This window comes from Magnolia sinica, chromosome 5 (genome assembly GCF_029962835.1).
Source record: "Magnolia sinica isolate HGM2019 chromosome 5, MsV1, whole genome shotgun sequence".
In the NCBI taxonomy this organism is placed as follows: domain Eukaryota; kingdom Viridiplantae; phylum Streptophyta; class Magnoliopsida; order Magnoliales; family Magnoliaceae; genus Magnolia; species Magnolia sinica.
This window is the reverse complement of record NC_080577.1, coordinates 57918551-57924816: the sequence shown is the minus strand read 5'-3', so window position 1 is coordinate 57924816 and position 6266 is coordinate 57918551. Positions and strand designations below refer to the sequence as shown.

Below are 6266 nucleotides of genomic sequence, written 5' to 3'. Positions count from 1 at the left end.
TCGAGGGTTACGCAGATTGCGTAAATTTGAGGCGGTTCTAAGGTCGGTTCGCAAGAGGGTGCGACACAACTATAAATAGGAGTCCCTAGGATGTTCATAGGCATCTTCTAGGATTTGAGGAGTAGAGCAAAAGGGTAGAAAAGTTGCCGCTAAGATTTTTTCTTCTTCTTCCTTAGTTGTTTTCTTGTTTTATTTAAGAGACTTTGGTTCAATCATGTCTATGGTTGGCTAAACCTCTTAGCTAGGGCTAAGAGGTGAAGCTTATAGCGTGATTGAGATGTTTTCTATGCTTTGATTCATGTTTATGTTGAACTTCATGGATTCTAATTTGATTTTTAAGGAATAGTTTTAGTTTTTAATGGTTTGTTGTGACTCAAATTACAATACAACTGCAATAACTTTGAGTATCTTCTTCTTCCTATTTTGAGATTGTGGCATTGGTAAATCCCGTTGTTTGCCATCATATCCTGGGCATGGTTTGGTGATGGAATCCCTTCCAACCTTCACAATTCTCCATCATTAAGAATTAGGTCAACGAAAGTTCAGATTTGACTTAATTACTTTATCTTCCAATTGGATAGGATAGGACTCCAATTCCAATTGTGCTTTTTGATTCAAACTAAGGTAGCATCCCAAGAGCTACAAATGGATCCTTGGCACCCTAGCTTCCACCTTTAAATTTAAAAGTTTTAATTACTTTAATCACAATTGCTCTCTTAATTACTTTAGAATTAGATTCACATCTTCTTCTAGTTCTAGTTCTAGTTAATTTTAGAAACATACAAGTTCAGTCCTTGTGGCTTCGACCTCGGTCTTACCGAGATTATTATTACATCGCAACCCTACACTTGGGGTTGTGAAAAAGTTTTTGGCACCATTGCTGGGGACTAACAATTGCGTTTTTTGAATTTAATTAGTTTTGGAATTAGGTTAAGATTAGGACTAAGTTTTTGTTTTATTTCTAGGTTAGAAATTTTTCTACTTTATTTCTAGAAACTCACTTTGTTTTCTATTTGTAGGATCTTAACCTAGCTTCTCCTATCTGGTAACTTCATTCTAACTCTCTCTTTCATACTTATTTGTTGTAGTTTTCAATTCTTAGGTTTAAGGTTAGATTTTGAACTTGAAGGCTGAGAGTGTTTCATGCCCAAGTGGGTCCGTGATAACACTCTACGTCTCTTGAGTGACGGAGGATTAGTTGAGGGGTTATCCATCTATCACAAGATTAGACACCACTTGAGATCCTTAGAGTCAATTGAAGTGATGGCTACCAATCAACCTACGAATCAACCGGCAATTCAACTGCAACTTCCAGTTGTGGAAGCTCAGGATGAGAATGAGGTGCACCATGCACCCTCGCCTCGTATTTTACAAGACTATTTACAACCGGCAAGGATGAGCACACCTTCTTGTATGGTCTTTCCAAAAAATACAGGAAATATAGACATCAAGCTAGGAGTGATCCAACTCCTTCGAAAGTTCTTTGGACTTGAATCTAAAAATCCATATCTACACCTAAAAGAGTTCGACGAGATCATTGCCACTTATATTTTCCTAATGTGTTTGAGGACACAATTAGGCTGAAACTCTTTCCTTTCTCCTTGAAACGTGACTACATTCACTATGCCTACGATCTATTGGCAGATGGAATGACATGACATGGGAGTTCATAAAGAAATTCTTCCCATATCATAAAACGAACACTATCAGAAAGTCGATCATGAACTTCGCCCAAAAGGAAGATGAAACATTCTTCCAATGTTGGGAGCGGTTCAAAGATCTTGTCAGTTCATGCCCACAACACGGTTTTGAAATGTGGCGCATAACAAATTTCTTCCATGAAGGACTGACATTTTCTATGCGCCAATTCGTCGAGACAATGTGCAATGGGGAATTCATGAACAAAGATGTCGATGAGGTGTGGGATTACTTTGACAAACTCGCTGAAACCGTACAATCATGGGACATCTCCCCAAGAACTATCACATGTCTAAGCCTACTCAATCAAAGGAGAAAGGTGGGATATATCTCTTGAAAGAGGAAGATGATATAAATGCTAAAGTGGCCAGTCTCACAAGGAAACTCGAGGCTATGAAATTTAAGAAGGATAAGGATAAGGAAGTTGTTTGTAGTATTTGTGCTTGCAACATTCATACAACCGAAAATTATCCAACAATACCTACTTTTCAAGAAATACTGAATGAGCAGTCGAATGCCGTAAACAACTACCAGAGGCCTTTCAAAGGAACCTCCTCTAATACATATAACTCCAGCTAGAGAAATCATCCAAATTTCAGTTGGAGGAATGGACAATCTGCTACACCTCAAGGGATCCTTACCAATTCTTGGATTAAAGGAAACCTCAAGAGGACTTGGTTCTAAAACATATCCAAGACCAAGAGCAACTCAATCAGAATACGGAACAAGCATTCCAGGATATCAGATCAGCATTGGGAACGCTTGCGACTACTCAAAAGATAGAGTCGCACTTGACAATTGGGGAGAAATGGGTACTTTCAGCCCAACCTCTCCCAAATCCAAAACCATAATATGAGATTAGTAGCTCAAGCTTTTCAAATCAAATGGATTAAGCCAACTCTATCACCACTCTTAGGAGTGGGAAAACAATTGACAAATCTATTCCGGTAAGGGCTGAAAAGTCTAAGGACCCGGAAGTAAATGAAACTGATAGACCTAGCAACACTCCACATGAGTTAGAACTGGAACTTCAAAGCAAACCAGTTGCTCCATTCCCCCAACAGTTGATGGCACCGAAACCTTTTTCTAACTCTCAAGACATTTTAGAGGTGCTTAAACGAGTGAAAGTCAACATTCCTTTACTGGATGCCGTTAAGCAAATACCTTCATATGAAAAATTTTTGAAAGATTTATGTACAACCAAAAGATGGCAAAGCATCCAAAAGAAAATATTTTTGACAGAAAAAGTGAGTATTATCCTAAAATAAGATGTGTCATAAAAATACAAAGATTCCGGTAGCCTAACCATCGCTTGTGTAATTGGGAATTATTGTATTGAGCATGCACTTCTTGACTTAGGAGCAAGTGTAAATCTTATCCCTTACTCGGTCTACGAACAACTGGGTCTAGGTGAATTAAAATCCACTTGGACCACATTACAACTTGTCGATCACTCAGTTCGTGTACCAAGAGGGATAATTAAGAATGTGTTGGTCCAGGTTGACAAATTTTACTACCTAGTAGATTTTATCATCCTGAATACTCAACCCATCGTGGACATGAACACTCAAATTCCCGTCATTCTTGGTCGCCCATTACTTGCTACATCAAATGCAATCATTAATTGTAGGAATAAAGTCATGAATTTATCTTTCAGAAATATGACATTAGAGCTTAATATTTTTTTCAATATGAGCAAACAGGCAGAGGACGATGACGATACCCATGACATTAACATGATTGATTCTTTCATGGAAGATAGAGCTCTTCTGATTTTATACTTTAACCCTCTAGAGACGTGTTTAACCCATTCCCATTATTTAGATGATGATACGATTAGGGAGATGGGAGTCATGCTGGATACCATGCCGGTACTTAAAGTTAACCAGTGGAGGCCATAATTTGAAGAATTGCCCAAACTGATGTAGTACCTCTGCCGTCTAACCTTAAAGCACCGAAGCTTTACCTAAAACCTTTACCCTCTGATTTGAAATGTGTATTTAGGTCAAGATGAGACATACCCGGCGGTGATTCCTTCCCACCTTGAGCAAGAACAAAAGAGTATGCTTATCTTTACTCTCATTGAGCATAAAGGAGCCCTTCGATGGTCGATTGCGAACCTCAAGGAAATTGACCCATTGATTTGTACTGACCGCATTCATCTTAAGGATAATGCGAAGACCTCCCGACAACCACAACATAGATTAAATCCGAACATGAAAGAAGTGGTTAAGGCCAAGGTAATGAAGCTATTAGATGTGGGTATTATATACCCTATATCCGATAGTCAATGGGTGAGTCCAACTCAGGTGGTTCCCAAGAAGTCTGGAATCACCATCGTAGCCAATGCCGACAACGAACTCATGCCAACTAAAGTCACTACTGGTTGGAGAATGTGCATTGACTACAGGAAGTTGAATACCGTCACAAGGAAAGACCACTTTCCTTTGCCCTTCATTGATCAAATCTTAGAAAGGCTAACTTGTCACTCTTACTATTGCTTCCTTGATGAGTATTCAGGCTACAACCAGATAGAGATAGCCGTTGAAGATCAAGAAAAGACCACATTCACATGTCCTTTTGGCACCTTTGCTTAGCGAAGGATGCCATTTGGACTATGCAATGCCACTGCCACTTTTCAGTGCTGCATGTTGAGTATTTTTTCTGATATAGTGGGGTAATATTTAGAGGTCTTCATGGACGATTTCTCTGTCTTTGGTCCATCCTTTTACGAATCCTTGAAATTCTGAAAAATGTGCTAAAGCGATGTGAGGAAAAGAATTTGGTACTTAATCAGGAGAAGTGCCACTTCATACTTCGTAAGGGAATTGTTCTTGGACATATCATCTCGTCCAAGGGTATTAAGGTAGATAAGGCTAAAATTGATCTTATCTCTAACCTACCTCCACCCAAGAGCATACGAGATGTGCGATCCTTCCTAGGACACGCCAGATTTTACAGAAGATTCATAAAGGACTTTAGTCACCTCTATCATCCTTTATACAATCTACTTCAAAAGGATGTACCATACGAGTGGACTGAGCAATGCCAGGAAGCTTTCACTATGCTCAAAGGCATGTTGACCACTGCACCTATCATGCAGTCACCCGACTGGAGCATTCCTTTTGAAATTATGTGTGATGCGTCTGACTATGCTATTGGGGCGATGTTGGGCTAGAGAAAAGAAAAGAAGCCCTACATTATTCATTATGCAAGTAGAACTCTAAATCCTACCCAAGTGAATTACTCTACTATGGAAAAGGAACTCTTAGCTGTAGTATTTGCTTTGGAAAAATTTAGATCCGACTTGATTGGATCTAAGATCATTATTTACACTAATCATGTGATGCTTAAGTACCTTTTTTCTAAGAATGATGCTAAGCCCCGCTTGATAAGATGGATCCTCCTACTCCAGGAATTTGATTTGGAAATAAAAGATAAAAAGAGAGTAGAAAATGTAGTGGCTGACCATCTTTCAAGACTTGACCTCCCTGATTCCCTTGAGATAGCACCTATAAATGACATGTTCTCTAACAAACAATTGTTTAAAGTCTCCAACTTACATTGGTTTGCTGATATTGCTAATTATCTTGCCAGAGGTTTCACACCAACACATTAGACTGTAGAAGATAAGAAAAAAATTCTTTGTTGAGGTACGTAAATTCTTCTGGGATGATCTATATTTGTTCAAATATTGCCCAGACCAAATCTTAAAGAGGTGTGTTACAGACAATGAGTACCAAGGTATCATCTCCTTCTATCACTCTCAAGCCTGTGGTGGTTACTTTTCTGCTAAAAACACCAAGGCCAAAATTCTATAGTGCGGCTTTTACTGGCCCACTATGTTCAAAGACACTTATGAGTTTTACAAAGCTTGTGAGTGTTATCAGAAATTGGGAGCATTGTCCCGTCGAAATATGATGTCATTGAACCTTATTCTGATCATTGAAGTATTTGATTGCTGGGGCATTGATTTCATGGGACCATTCCCCCAATCCTTTGGGAATGTATATATTTTGCTAGCAGCAAACTATGTCACTAAATGGGTCAAAGCGATCCCGTGCCAGAACAATGACCATTGAATGGTCATTAGATTCTTAAAAGAAAACATCCTTTCTCAGTTTGGAACACCTTAAGCCATCATTAGTGATGGAAGTTCACACTTTTGTAATAGGCCATTTCCAAAGTTAATAAAGAAATATGACATGTCTCAAAAGGTGAGCACTCCATACCACCCACAAACAAGTGGGTAAGATGAGATTTCCAATAGGGAGATCAAACACATTTTGAAAAAAACGGTTAACCCTGATCGCAAGGATTGGTCAATCCGCTTGACTGATCCTTTATGGGCTTACCGTACTGCATTCAAGACCCCTATTGGAATGTATCCCTTTAGACTTGTCTATGGGAAAACTTGCCACTTACTTGTGGAGTTGGAACATAGAGCCTACTGGGCTATTAAAAATCTGAACTTCAATTAGGACAATGCTGGCTTGGTCCGCAAACTTTAGTTGAATGAATTTGAAGAAATTTGGAATGACGCATATGAGAACTCAAGAATTTACAAG

At 38.9% G+C, this 6266-nt stretch overlaps 1 non-coding gene across 1 annotated transcript; it reads right to left on the bottom strand.

The window, feature by feature from the left end:
• Positions 1 to 1702: 1702 nt before the first annotated feature.
• Positions 1703 to 1809, bottom strand: LOC131247597 (small nucleolar RNA R71). The gene has a single exon (XR_009171874.1). It is a non-coding gene; the product is annotated as a small nucleolar RNA R71 (small nucleolar RNA).
• Positions 1810 to 6266: the final 4457 nt, after the last annotated feature.